The sequence below is a fragment of the Crotalus tigris genome, unplaced genomic scaffold, assembly GCF_016545835.1.
Source record: "Crotalus tigris isolate CLP2741 ecotype Arizona unplaced genomic scaffold, ASM1654583v1 scf7180000018097.2503214, whole genome shotgun sequence".
Taxonomy (NCBI): Eukaryota; Metazoa; Chordata; class Lepidosauria; order Squamata; family Viperidae; genus Crotalus; species Crotalus tigris.
The window spans coordinates 1,497,724-1,513,293 of record NW_024096820.1 but is presented as its reverse complement, the minus strand read 5'-3'; the positions used below and the strand labels follow the sequence as shown (position 1 = coordinate 1,513,293).

Genomic DNA, 15,570 nt, shown 5'->3' with positions numbered 1-15,570 from the left:
GCACTTTCAGTTAGGTCTGATCTGTGTATTTCTTTTGAGGATAGGGTGGTCCTCAGATTGGACACTCCTTTTATTCTGAAGGTCAATACCCCCTTTCACAGATCCCAGGAATTAGTTCTTCCCAATTTTTGCCCACAACCTTCAGATAGAATGGAATGGCAGTGGCATAAATTGGATGTAAGCAGGGCTCTGCGTCACTGTATTAAACGAACCTCAGCCTTTCGCAAGTCGGAGGCCTTATTCGTGTCCTTTCAACCCTCTGCCATTGGTCAGAAAGTTTCCTCTTCCACCATAGGCAGGTGGATTAGGGCCTGCATTTCTCAGGCTTATATTTCCCAGTCACTTCCAGTTCCTGCACAAATCACAGCTCAGTCGACGCGCAGTGCTGCTGCGTCTGCGGCTTGGTCCACACAAGCTTCGGTCGAGGAGATTTGTAGGGCTGCGATGTGGTCCTCCCCGTCCGCTTTTGTTCGACATTACAAGATTGATAGTTTTGCAGCAGCAGATGCTGCATTTGGCAGGCGGGTCCTGCAACAGGTAGTTTCTTCTCAGGGATCACAAGCCTAGACTTCCCCCGCCCTGTAGGGACATGAGCGGCTTTGGTATGTCCCATCTAGTGGATTCTACACTCATGCTGGAGAAGGGGCGTTGTCTTACCTGAATGCCTTTTCTCAGCATGATGATGTAGAATCCACACCCTCCCATGAGATAGTCTAGGCAGGTGTCTTGTTTGTTTGGAGCCAATGCACCGGACTTCGTCAGAGATGCTTCGCCACGTCAAAATTGGGAAGACACACCCTGAGGGAGGTGTGGCCAAAGTTCTGACCTAGTCTATCTGAGCAGGAAGGCTGAAATAACCCATCCGGTGGATTCTACATCATGCTGAGAAAAGGCATTCAAGTAAGACAACGCCCCTTTTGCAGCCCTTGGGACCTCTTCTTCTGCCCTTTCCAGTTTCAGCCCCTCAGGCCTTCCCTTCCAGTCCTTGGCCATCAAAACTTTGCTCGTGTTTGTACAAATTATGAGAGATCTGACTTCTCTTGGCCATTTCTGAATGTAGACCTTTGATAGCTGAGAAAATTGTCGAGAGCGCCTGTAGCACTGCTGAACCTACATTCTGGATGAGATTGAAGTCAGAAAAGAATACCTCAGAGAGCTTCATGTAAGTTACTTAACAACGCTCAGAAGGAGAAGGAGATATAAGGCTGTATCATACATCGTACAGGATATCTTTGACTTACAACAGTACATTTAATTACTTTTTGAAGTTACAGTGGCACTGAAAAAAGTGACCTATGACCACTTTTCACATTTATGACTGTTGCAGCAACCCCACGGTCACATGATCAAAATTCAGAAGCTTGACATTTATATATGATGGTTGCACTTTCCTGGGGTATTATGATCACTTCAAATTTCAAACTTTATTGTCAGTGTATGTGCATACACAGTGTACACATACAACGAAATTTACCCAAAGATCAGATCCCACACACATAATCCCCAAACACACTCCCACCCACCACAATTTCCCACCCCTAAGACCACCCAAACATCCACACAACAGACCAAGTAATACTGTCCAACAGTTTACTGATGGTGGCCCTTTAGTTCATTGGTGAGTGCAACTATAGCTCTGGGATAAAAACTATTCAGAAAACATGTGGTCCGAGTTTTAATTATTCTGTATCTTCTGCCAGAAGCAACGGTCCAAAAAGATTGTAAGCAGGATGGGAAGAGTCTCTGAGAATGTTATACAACTTCCTCAAACAACGAGATTCGAAGGTATTGTCCAGGGCTGGTAGCTGAAATCCGATAATATTCTGGGCAGTTTTAATGATTTTCTGTAGAGCTTTTTTGTCCACTATAGAGCTACTTCCATACCATGCAAGAATGCCGTATGTCAGGACACTCTCAGTGGCGCTGTGATAGTAGGACAGAAGTAGATGCTGAGATAAATTTATCTTCCTGAGCATTCTCAGGAAGTACAGTACAGACTCTTCTGTGCCTTCTTCACAAGCATGTTAGCATTCATAGTCCATGAGAGGTCCTCCGAGATTTAAGTGCCCAGAAATTTAAAACTACCCACCCTCTCCACCTCCTCACCATTTATGTACAACGGTAGATGTACATCTCTCTTCCTCCTGAAGTCAATTATAAGTTCTTTAGTTTTTGTGGTGTTAAGTGTGAGATTGTTTTCATTACACCACAATGTCAGCCCTTGTACCTCCTTCCTGTAAGCAGACTCATTGTTCTTATTAATGAGCCCCACCACTGTTGTGTCATCCCCAAATTTAATAATTGCGTTGGTGTTATACAGTGGGGTGCAGTCATGTGTGTACAAGGAATAAGGGAAAGGGCTTAGCACACAACCCTGAGGGGCTCCTGTGCTTAATATCAGAGTAGAGGAATGCAGAGTAGAGGAACGCAGATCCACTTCTGCAACCTTCTGACAAGCAAAGTCAATGGGGAAGCCAGATTCACTTAACAGCTGTGTTACTAACTTAACAATTGCAATGGTTCACTTAACAACTGTGGCAAGAAAGGTTGTAAGTTGGGGCAGAATTCACTTAACAAATGTCTCATTTAGCAACAGAAATTTTGGGCTCAATTGTGGTCATATGTTGAGGACTACTTGTATATCTTTGATTTGCCATGGAGGATATATTTAACGAATAACTATCAAACGGTTACTCCAAAGTGAATGTATTATTTTATGAGAGGGTGAATAAGCAGGCCGCATCAGTGGCCATTTCAGTCATCTGAGACTGCTTTTTTCTCTTTTGAAACCTCTGATATTTATAATTTAAAAAAAATCTGCAATGTGGGTTCTTGGAAGGAAAGTAAAAAATGTGTTACATTTATGATAGATTTAATCTAATTTTAAAAGTTGGGGGAAAATAGTCTAAAAATTACCATTTCTAATAACAGCAGTATATCATAATTCCCCAAATAATAATTTAAAAAGTATAATTGTTCCTTTTTCTGTTTTTACTATTCATATTTCAAAAGGAATTGTCATGTTTATGTGCCCAATTCAATCCGTACTGTGTACACGCATAACATGCATCAACGAATGCATATGTGAAATGTTGTACTGTCTTTTATTGCAATACGGGGGACGCCAAACAGAGAACATGCATCATATTTTTCTGATTAGTTAGGATAAAAATTCAATTATAGTTTCTTTTACATTGTTGAAATAAAAATGCACAAGTTTGGAGTTGAGCACATTATTTTGTCTGAATGAATTACGGTACGCTTTTTATCTGAGTTGCTGGCACATCACTCTGAATGTTGTAAATTGCTCATCATTTACTGTAAATCTTTACGGTGCTTGGCAGACATATGGCTCAATCAAACTATATGGTTATGCATTCTGGGAAGCAATTTATTGTAACTTTCTACAGTGACTCAAAATTGAAAGTATGTTGAGACATACAGACTTCTAAAGACAAGAGAATAGATGAAACATGCAGCTGTCTTACATTGTGGCTAGTTATTTTAACTTAAAATGATTCAGAGAAATTATTATTGGGTTTGGTTGTACTTTATTAAAAGTTGAAGAAAAAGAAGATAATATATGGCTATTCTGTTTCCAATATCTCTTATAAATGGGAGAATAGAACCAAGATTTTGACAGGGGAATAGCTCTAAATTTAAACTTGTCAGTTCTCTTTTCCTTTTTATTTGGTTTTGAAAGAATTATTTAACATCAACCTCTATATATCTTTTATATATTAAATATCTGTTCTAAATGCATTTATTTTGAAAACGGCATACACAACTTGCAAATTAAATGTTTACCCTATCTTTCTTAAAATTTATTTTAATATAGAACTCACACAAGAGATAGAGGTAGAAAATAATTCTGCCCTTTTTGAAGGAGAAATTACACAGGTGCTATACTTGTGGAAACTTTTTTGTGATGATTTTTTGTCAAAGATTACAGACTAATGGCTTAATAAGTAGCTCTGTAATGTTAGTGCAAAAAATTGATTGGTAAGCGTTTGGCATGGTATAATGGAGTTAGAATGCCCACTGGTGACATATGTAGTAATGTGATGGACCGAACGAAGAACAGAAGAGATTATTAAATATCACATTACTGACTATGTTTGGGGGCTTTCTTTAAAGATAGAAAATGAGATACAAATGTAAAAGGAAGACCTTTAAGTGTGTTTATTAGATTTAGTTTGTAATAGAAATCTTGTTATTTCTCCAGCATGAGGATGGATAATCCACGGATTGGGTTTCCTGAAGTCCCTTCTACCCAATAGACTAAGTCTGAGAGTTAGCCTCCCACTGGGCCGTGCTGCCACAGTTCCGACTTAGTCTTATACCCTGCAGGACACGTTGGTTCCCTCTCAGATCGTATCAGGTTTATATTTTCCTATCCATGTATTATCCTTCCTTTCTGGTGAATTGGTAGTTTGTCCTACCTATTTCCTTTCATTCCAACTGTTTGCAAAATCCCCCTTCTTTCTCTCCTCTCTTACCTGCTGAGCTATGTAAGCTCATGAGGCAATTTCTCGCATAGCCAGCCCAGCCACGGCTCCGCTGATCACCTTATCTGATCGACGGGCATCTGCGGAGCTCACATTGCCGCTGATCGGCTGGGCTTCAGCCCGAGGATCACAGGCTTCCTCGGCCCACCGCGCGATTAGCGGCCTCCATTTTGGTGTCAGTAGCTGGCTATTTGCTCCAAAGAGCCTTTAATTCACAAACAGTTTTTCCATTTACTGAATTGTTTCTGAGATTCTCCCAGCCAAATTTAAATCGCGGAGCTCCGATTAACCCTAATAGGCTGGGCTTCGGCCTGAAGATTACCAGACTCCCTGGCTCGCCGCGTGGCCAGCGGCCGCAATTTTGACTAGCTCAAACAACCATTTTTCCAGGCAATTTACCTAGGATAATTCATCCAGACAAATAATAACAACAAGGGGAGAAACTGTGGGGGAAGAATATAGATTATCATTGGTTTCTCATATTTAATGTGCCTTCAGACTATCTTGCAATTGCCTCACACGTGGACGGCCGCCATTTTGAGCAGCAATTTGTTCATGCCTCTGGCATCCTGTGGCTTTAGCATTAGTAATCCAGCTACATCTATTTGACATTGCCTCTGGCAATATTTTTGGTGACTTGGAAGTTTAAATACTTCCTCAGTTGGAATTATTGCTCTGCAATTAGTACTCCAAAGGATTGCTGCCCTTCCATAACACACTGTGTTTCACAGTAGCTTTGTCAGGAGCTCACACTAGTTTTACTAGTTTTTTTTCAACAGGCATCAAATCAGGCCTCTGCTCCTATTCTCATTGAGATCCATTCTCAGTCTTGTACTGAAGGATCTCCATTGTAATGGCTGAAGATAAGCAGCCCCAGATTATTCTGTCTCCTACCAGCTCCCCAAGTAAAAAGAAATGTAAATCCTCCAAATTGGAGGCAGCAGGGAAGCTGAGAGCAAGGGCCAAAACATTGGTTACCAAGGCTCCATCCAAAGCGGCTGAAAAGGAAGCCACCAGGAGACATTTGGCCCTAGAGAGATAATTCTCAAAGGCCCAGAAGGAGACTCCAAGGGAGATTCCCCCGGCTTCCACTTCCACATCTGAGGGCGCCTTGTTTGGGCCACAACTAACCACAACAGTTCAGGTCCACAGACCATTTTCCCCAGACATCGAGGCCCAGCAGAGGCCCATCAGTTCTATGGTTCCAGATCCAAGTGTCACCTGGGTGGCACCACCGCCCAGTAATCAGCCAGGACCTTCCGCCACATTCACACCCACTGCCGCTAGTTTCTGTCCCGAGGCTCCTCAAGCAGTTTGGCCAGAGCAGCTACAATCAATGCTCATTCAGGTCTTGGCACAGAATATTGCCTCCTTACAGAGATCCAAGCCTTCATCTACCACTCAGTCCACTCGGAGCTGCCGGAATATGCTTGCTCCATTGCCTCTGAGTATTCATCTCATGACAGAGAGTCATATTCAGATCTTGAGGATGAGGAAACACATCAGGAATCCTCTCCCTTCGTGGGATTATTTGATCCCACATTATTCAGATCCATTCTATCTAAGGCTTCCGCAGCATCTAAGATTGCGCCAGAGCAAGAACCCCAACCCACCCCTTCCACCAGTCATACACCAGACCCGCTGTTTTCTGAACCGACTGTGACTCAAAAACATATACCGTGTCCCCCATTTTTTATCAATACTGTAAAGAGACAATGGGCTAGTCTCAGTGCTCCCCCTGCTCCAGTTGTCACTGATAAAAAGCTCTTCAATGTGACTCCGTCATTGTCAGATCTACTAGGTCCCGGCGGTAGACACATCCTTAGCCCCTATCTTTTCCCCCTCCACCATACCAGGTGATATGGCGGAGGCCTTGAGGCTGGAGGAACGAAAATTGGAGTTTTCCTTGCACAGGTCACATCTGGCATCCGGATGGGCAGTGAAGGCTTCCACTTCAGCATCCTTCTTTTCCTGGTCTTCTATCATTTGGCTTCGAGAACTTCAGGCCATGATTCCCCAAGAGCAGGTGCAGGCCCACCAAGTTGCTTGCAACGGCAGAATACACAGCAGATGCCACACTACACGCAGCCAGATTTTCGGCCAGGGCAATTGCCGCGAAAGTATCCACACGCAGGCTGCTCTGGCTGAAACAGTGGCGGGCGGACTTAAAGTCCAAATGGCATCTGGCCACCGCACCTTACACTGGGGGTCATTTGTCTGGGGAAGCTCTCAATCCATACTTGGTGGAAAACCGGGACAAGAAGAAGGTGTTAGTACACCAGGCCAGATGGGCGGACAGGAAAGCCAGCCCGTATTATCAAAAACAGACTTTTCGCAACACTTCAGGGACGGAGTGGTCTCAACCACCCTGCTCCTTCCCCCCCCCCAAGGTTGAGCGTCAATCGGACCGGTTTGGACCCAAATCCAGACAACAAGTTCAATGAAAATGGCCCTTTCGAAGCGTGGGGGGCCGTCCCTTTAGGAGAAATAAATGACTCCAGGGTGGGACCCCCCCATAGGTGGCAGGCTTGGGACCCCCCCCCCCATAGGTGGCAGGCTTTCCCTCTTTATTCACAGATGGGAAGCCACCACCACAGACATTTGGGTTCTATCTACCATAGAAAACGGTCTGTCATTGGAGTTCCTATCCAGACCACCGGATCGGTTCCTCCAATGCCCATCTTCCTTAAACCCAACCAAGAGAAACCTCATGAACAAGTCTATAAATCATCTCTTGGAAATAAAGATCGTGGAGCTAGTCCCGGCTGAACAGGTAGGGAAAGGTTTTTACTCCATCCTTTTTGTGGAGGATGGGGAGCCATTCTTGATCTAAAGAGACTAAATACCTACTGTACAAACAATTCAAGATGCAGACTTTACAATCCATCCTGGCCAGCATCAGGAGGCACGACTTCCTGTCATCTATCAACCTCACGGAAGTGTACCTACATGTCCCAATCCTTCTCAAACATCACAGATATCTCAGATTCTGTTACAAATCCTGTCATTATCAGTATAGAGCTCTGCCATTTGGCCTGTCATCTGCTCCGAGGGTATTCACAAAGATCTTGAAGGTTCTAGCCGCCCACCTGAGGCTGGTTCCAATATGGATCCAGTGCTACCTGGATGACATTCTCATACAATCTGTGTCAGTTCAGACAGCAAGGGCGGATGTAGCCCTCACCGTCGTCGCCCTCCCTGTTTATAAAACATTACAAAATGGATAAATTTGCCTCCGCAGAAGCCTCCTTTGGCTGGAGGGTGTTACAACGAGTGGTGTCGTCCAGAGGGACACATGTCCTGACTATTCCCCCCCCCCATAGGGACAGTGTAGGCTTTGGTATATCCCTGTCCGTGGATTATCCATCCTCATGCTGGAGAAGGGGCGTTGTCTTGCCTGAATGCCTTTTCTCAGCGTGATGATGGATAATCCACTCCCACCTCTTTGGTGACTGTCAGGTCCTGTGTCAGGGGTAGGGGAACCAATGTGTCAGACTTTGCTCCTTTGCCGGAACTGGGGCAGCACGGCCCAGCAGGAGGCATGGCTAACTCTCAGACTTAGTCTATTGGGTAGAAGGGACTTCAGGAAACCCAATCCGTGGCTTATCCATCATCATGCTGAGAAAAGGCGTTCAGGCAAGACAATGCCCCTTCTGATAACCCTTAATGGACTTTGATTAGGATAGAATGATGAGGCTGTTTATAGAGAATGGGGTGGGATATGAGATGAAGATATGGTGTCTATACTTTAAGAGATGGTGATAAGTTGTTAAAGTTATCTCTACTTGCTGGGAAGAAGGGAAGGTTATTATTCTTTGTTTTTCTGCATTTTTTTATTTTTCCATATTATCTTTTGTAGTTTGCATTTTATCTGCATAATTTTATCTTTAATAAAATTAGTTTAAAAACATATCTTGGTGAAACAATAGTGAGAGAAAAGCATGTTTGAAATTAAGAACTGTTAAGAAAAGGAGGCATATAGTGTTTTGTGTAAGGTAGAGAAAAAGGAGATTAAAAATAACCAGTAATAAAATTTGGAGTTAGCAGATTAAATTGAGAGGTAGGACCTAAAGGATGGACAAAATAAAGTTTTTCGTTAGTGAATTGTGATGATTGCCAAGGGATTTGAACAAGTTAATGTTGCATAGCACTGTTGATGGATTGATTGATTCATTGTGGGCCATCAAGTTGTTTTCAACTCCTGGCAAACAGAAAAATAGATTTTCTCCATGATGGCCTTTCAGGTCTTCCAATAGAGCACTCATTGTCACTGTAACATGAGTCCATCTACCTTGCCATTGGTTGTCCTCTTCTACTGTTTCCATCTACCTTGCCTAGCATTACAGCCTTCTCCACCTTTGCACAAAGGTGACCGAAGTAGGATAATTTGAGCTGGCCTTAAGTGAGAGCTCTAAATTGGTTTGTTCAATGATATATTTGTCTGTCCACAGTATTTTCAGAAGTCTGGTATTTTCAGAAGTCTTCTCTAACACCAAATTTCAAAAGTGTCAATACTCTATGATGGCTATAAATTGTTTCCAATGTTGAATGCATATTTATCACTAAGGGCTTATTATTATCCTTGTTGTTTATTTGTGGGTTTCCATGTACATCTAGTTGCCCACTATGCTGATCATAGAAGATTTTTCTCATGTTACTGAGAAAGATGACAAACATTAGAAGATTAAACATACAATATACAGGTTATATATTGCATTCTTGAATCTTGATGCCTATGTCAGAGGTCCCTAGCCTTTTGGGCTCCAGGGACCGGTTACGCGGAAAGAAGTTTTTCCGCAGACTGGGGGGGGGCGTGGTTTTGTGTGCTATCTGCATCCCGTTGGTGAGGCTTTGCTTATTTGTGCGGACTGGTTGTTGGCATGCCACGTACCGGTCCACGGACCGGGAGCTGAGGACCCCTGACCTATGTGGCTGCTATGGAAAGAAGACATGTTTGAGATAGAAGTCAAAGAAGGTTTTGATGTTGTTGTTATTCTGGACAGAATTTTAAAGCATAACATCATTATTTGAGAAGGAGAGTTAATTTCAGTAAGCTTTGTTGTTTATTGTAATTTAAATGATCTAGAAGATAAATAACAATGTTTCATAAATAGATAATGTATGGCTTTCTTTCCCCCTAGTGCAGTGGTTCTCAACCTTTTTAATGCCACGGCCCCCAACCGGTCGTAAGTCGAGGACTACTCAACCGGTCGTAAGTCGAGGACTACTCAACTGGTGCAGCACCATTTGCAGAATGGGACGTTTGGCAGGCTCAGCAGGGCAGAGACAGCCTGGACAATTCCTATTGGCTTTTGAAAGCCAATAGAATTAGACTCTATTCAAGAGAGTCTATTCTATTGGCTTTCAAAAGCCAATAGAATAAAAGGGAGTAGCACAGCTAAGGAAAAGGGGAAAAAAATGGCGGACTGCGTTGTTTGGCGACCCCCGTGAAATGGTCGTTAGACCCCAAATGGGGTCCCGACCCACAGGTTGAGAACCACTGCCCTAGTGGAAGACGTAGACTACTTAGGAATAATTTTAGAAAAAATTAGTGAACCTAGAAATATAAACAAATTACATAACCTTGTCAGTTAAAACTAGATATTTCACATGCATATCTGATTATGTACATTTGCCACCTCTTTTCTAAAGAAAGATTAGAAGCTAACATCAGATACAATTAATAGTCAAGGAAATGGGTTTATGCTGCTTTTTCTTGTGTTATTATGGTATCACCTTGAGCTGAAGTATGAACTCAATCTGAAGGTTATGAATAAGGTGGAGTTCATGTAGTAATGCTATTTTGGGAAATATATTTGCAACTATTTTTACAACACCAACTTCTCTTTAACTGACATCCTCATCTCTGAATTGGGTGAGCCATTTTGTCCTCCACCTCACCAGGGCATAAAATGAATTGAAAAGTGTATGGATTCAATTACATACTTAGCATTTATTCATTTTTTTTAAAAAACATTATAAACCTCAAACATGCAATAATGAGAATGGGAAGACATGTAGGCATGGGTAATGCATAAAGATATTAAAAACAAGAAAATAAATTGTAATAAGAGTGAGTGTGGTTTCAATCTTGCCTACAATTATCTTAATTGTATCAGGAATATAAAACACTCTTTTACTATCAATTCTGAAATGTTGTTTTGGTCTACATTGTCTTTGCCTCTTTTGTAACAATGCAGACACCAGAAAGGCTCACCGTTACTCACCAGCCTGGCAATTTAGTTTCTCTATGACTGGATGAAAACCAGAGACCTCCGTTTACTTAATCAGGTCTGGTTTCAGTGACAGGTTTGGTATCTTTTAAGAAACCTTATTTTATGTACATGTCAACCAGGTGTGTGGTCTTTGTGTGCATATTGACCTCATGCCTAGGGAACATAGGAAGCTCAAATGCTAGCACTGCATATGTGGATACCACAAGCAGTTTGCATAATACCTAGGAACTGTACTTTATCAGTTTTTTTTTAAATGTGTAGGGGACAGAATTCATGGCAAGTAACATTTACAAAGTACATCGAACTGCATTTAGTTACTAAGCTTATTTTATTTTTAAAAAGCCTTAGGGAGTGATGCAGTGCATTGCTTAGTGTTGTACTTGGCAGCACAGAAGCTTTTTATTTAATGTGTGCTTATTTTAATTAAAAAAATGTAAGTCAGTTTTGGGTAAGAAGCTCAATAGATGCTAAAAAAAGGAGTCCTGAAGGGTACGGGTGCATAAAGCGCCCTGTTCAAGTTGCTTAGCATCACATTTAAAGCAGATTGAAGTGTTTAAATCAATTGTGATGCCACCATGAATTCACTAGTTAACTTTAGGCAAATGAGACCGCACCTCCCTCTGCAGTTCTGTATAAGTGTGTGCATGTTTGTATACACACACAAACACACACACATATATGTACACATATATATATATATACATAGATTTCTTTCTCCCATATTTGGGCTGACAGAGTGTATCAGAAAACACTCAAGGTAAATCTCCTCCCCCTGTCTTTTCCCTCCCTGATACAGCTGACAAAGTGAGAAAGAGCTGTGGCCTAGAGCAGTGGTTCTCAACCTTTCTAATGCTGTGACCCCATAATATAGTTCCCCATGTTGTGGTGACCCCCAAGTGGGTGTGGCCACCAATAAGAGGGAGTAGGACAGCTAGGGAAAAGGGAAAAAAATGGCGGACAGCGTGGTTTGGCGACCCCCGTGAAATGGTCATTCGACCCCAAATGGGGTCCCGACCCACAGGTTGAGAACCACTGGCCTAGAGGTTAATACAGCTGCCTAACATGCACATAGCCCAGGTTCGAATCTCAGAAGGGTATGTCTGGCTGAAGAGAGTTAAGAAGCTTGAAATAGCTATTCCAGTTCTCCCTTTATTCTTTGTTAGCAATCTAAAAAGTGTGTGTGTGTGTGTGTGTGTATTCTGAGGTTTTCGTGGGTGTTTGTATGTAGGTCTTTGGTTATTTGGGTTTTCTCCCGCGTCAAATTGGAAGTGTCTTGGCGATGTTTCGATAAAGTCTCATTCGTCATCTTCAGGCTGGTGCTTTTGGCTTCGTGCTTCTAGGAGCAATGTGTGATCGTAGCTGTTTCTTCCTTTTAACTGCCAGTGGGGGTATGAACTGATTGGATGAGATCTTGGCTGTATTCTGATTGGATGGAGGTGTGCTCTGATTGGTTGGGAGCTTGGCTGTGCTCTGATTGGATGGGGGGCTGGCTGTGCTCTGATCGGCTGGGGGAGTGCTCTGTTTGGGTGGGGGCTTTGTTGTGCTCAGGTTAATCTGAGTTGCAGGGGGATGTGAGATGATGAGCATGTATATGTATATGTATGTATGTATATATATATACACATACATACACAGACACACACACACACACACACACACACACACACACTTTAACTGTCTGGTGGTGTAATGGTTAAGGTGTTAGAAAAGAAATGGGAAGAAGGAAGTCCTATTCCACTCTTGGCTACAGAACCTCACTTCGGGCTACTGTTTTTGGGAAAATAGGAACATTGTATATGCTTATGCGCAAAAAAAGCAATATATAAATGATACAATAAATACAATAAAATAGAAATGAATATAAATTAGCAATTTAACCTATATTTAAAAATGAAACCAAACTTTTGTAGATAACAAATTTAAAGTGTAAGGATAACAACCAATCGGTGACAATCAAATGTTCTACTGGCCTTCTGAAAAGTTAGTCTCCACTAACAGTGCAATCCTTTGTCTGTCCTCACTAAAAAAAAATTAAATCTTTTCCATAAATATGAATGAGAAAGAGTTTATAATATTCCTTATTTAGTGGCCCACAAAGGAATCGTGGTACTTTGTGAAAGATCTGGAGAAAAAAAGAGTTCTGTTTTAGCTTTTCTCCAATGTTGTACAAAAAATACAAACAAAAATGCCTTATTTTCCCCTTTGACTTCTAGAATTCAGCCTTTCTGAAATTCTGTACAGAACTGAAATTGAAATGTATCTCTCTATTGTAGTCACACTAAACAATAAGAAAAAGAAGGTAGAAAATGGATGGAATCTGGCAGCTACATGGCTGTATTTTTACAGTTGGAAGAGCTCATTGTGAAAGCAATCACTGTTATCTGAAGATAGTAGAATAACTTTGGTTGGAAGATGATACAGTATTTCAGTAGATCAGATTATATGTATGATATTATGTATCTTACTGACTTCTGCTTCTTCACATACATTCTATACTATTGAAGGAAGGGAAGACTTGATTCTTGATTAATTGATTATGTGCCATAAGTGAGTGTTGGCTCCTAGCAACCATAGATCAGTGGCTTTCAACCATTCATCTCAATTCACACATCACAGGCAGGACTTCTAGGTTAGGAAAACAGAAGTCCCATAATGTCACATGTTGCTAGGATGTAGGAGAAAAAATGGAGGCAGTCTCCCCTTGGTGACATCACTGAAGCAGGGTTTTGACCAGGGTCTTCAGGTTTGGCCCTTTTATGACTTGTGAACTTCAACTCCCAGAATTCCTCAGCCAGCGATTCTGGGAGTTGAAGTCCACAAGTCATAAAAGGGCCAAGTTTGAAGACCCCTGGTTTGGACTGTGTAGCATTTCCTGACATTTACTTTGGCTCACTGCTGCAGTGCACCTGCAGACCTTTTGCAGCACACAGAAAACTGAAAACTGCTGCAATTACCTGTAGATGGAGTTTGTCCATGACAGTCTGTCCCCAACCTGGTCTTCCAATAATGATAGGAAGGAAGACTAAGCTAAATATTCTGCTTTCATTTTTTAAAATGTTATTTTATTTATTAAAAAACACCTTTCAAAAGTAATAGCAACTTTGAATGTGACTGTCAGTCTTCTTAATTTAGTTTTAATACTGCTCATGTTTCTACGGTAAATATTTCTTTTTATTTCTTTTTAATTTTTTAAATCCTGCTTTATTGTTCTTATAAGGCAGTGAATGTATCTAATACTCCTTCCTCCTCCTATTTTCCCCAAAATGACAACCATTAAGACACAGGTCGGCAACCTGCGGCTCCGGAGCTGCACGTGGCTCTTTGAGCCTTCTCCTGGGCTCCCAGCCTCCTCTGCCATTTGCAGAGAGAGACAGAGACAGGCACTTGTGCTTCCCTTCTCTCTGTCTGTCTGTCTGTCTGTCTGTCTCTCTCTCTCTCTCTCTCTCTGTTTGTGTGTGTGTAAAAAAGAGTGGCCTCACCCTGTTCGACGAGCTGACAAGCTTACTGGGTGGGGCTCCTCTTTTGCTGCATCTCTGCAGGAAGCAGGAAGGGCAGGAGAGAGCCAGCCTGTTGGAGTACAGCTTGAAGCCAGCTTGCCAGGTGAGCAGAAGATCGGGGGGGGAGAGAGAAAGGAAAGAGAGAGGGGGGAAGCGCAGGTGCCCCCCCCTCTCTCTCTCTCTCTCTCTCACACACACACACACACACACACACACACACACACACACAGTGAGGGAAGAGGACTGGCAGACCAAGGGCTGCTTTATGGCAGTGCTTTTTTTCTAAAAAAAAAAAAAAAGGTGCAGGAACTCACACACATCATACAACCTGCTTTGCCTACCCTATAAGGTTCCATCCAAAAAAGGTGCCAGAACTCCGTTCTGGGCGTTCTATGAGAAAAAAAGCCCTGTATGTGTACACACATACATACATATACACCTATAATAAAGGTAAAAAAGGATATATGCAGTGTTATCTTCATTTTAAATATCAAAAGGGTTTTGTGGCTCCCAGTGTTTTGTTTTTGGTGAGAAACGGGTCCAAGTGGCTTCTTGAGTGTTTTGGGTTGCCTACCCCTGGGCTAAGAGAAAGTCTTAGCTTAAAGTCATCCAGCTGGCTTATGCCTAAGGCAGGACTAGAATTTACAGTTTCCTGGTTTCTAGCCTGGTGCTTTAAGCAAGCAGTTGACCTAATATGCTCTTTCTCTAAGACTTTAAACATATATTACACACATTGATTGTGCATTGTGTTCTTTCCATTTAGCTGAGTACTTTCTTTAGAAATGGTTGATCTCTGACTTTAAAAATAAGATCTTTAAAAATAAGATCTTTCTCAGAAAGTTACGGCTTATGTTGTGGCATGTTAATTGCTACGGAAAGAGTAGACATAAACTCAGGGGTTTTGAATGATCTGTATATTCTGCTGAAGTGTTTCCTGAAGAAGGTAACTAATAGTGCAAGAAATAATGTAAAACACATAATTAAACATAACTAACGCACGCCCAAAGCATTAAACACAACTGAATCATTTATAAGGCCTAGAAAAAAAGGTGGGAGGGAAAATAAGAGAGTGAGGTTACATTACTAATATCAGAATAGCTGAATTTTGATCTACTAATTTTTCCCTAAAATTTGTTCCAGTTTTTTTTTAAATTTTATTTGAATTTTCAATACATATAATACTTTCCATACATTATATATAAAACTAAAAAAAGAGAAAAATACCTTTAAAATAAGACCTTAGGTGTCGCTCGTCTATCTCCCCCCGACTGCATCCGCCCTCTCAACCTTCCTTCCTTACTTCCCTACTCCCTCTCTCCTCTCCTCTCT

At 41.8% G+C, this 15,570-nt stretch overlaps 1 protein-coding gene across 15 annotated transcripts in view; it reads left to right on the top strand.

Moving 5' to 3' along the window:
• TRERF1 (transcriptional regulating factor 1) overlaps positions 1 to 15,570 on the top strand; it is a 99,365-nt gene that overhangs the window by 20,637 nt on the left and 63,158 nt on the right. The window contains exon 1 of one of the 15 annotated variants that reach the window (XM_039347694.1): positions 1,701 to 1,785. The exons of the other annotated variants lie outside the window; for them this stretch is intronic. The gene's annotated coding sequence lies outside the window, so the exon portion shown is untranslated. Of the gene's footprint in view, positions 1 to 1,700; positions 1,786 to 15,570 lie in introns of those variants that run through there. 15 annotated transcript variants of the gene reach the window in all.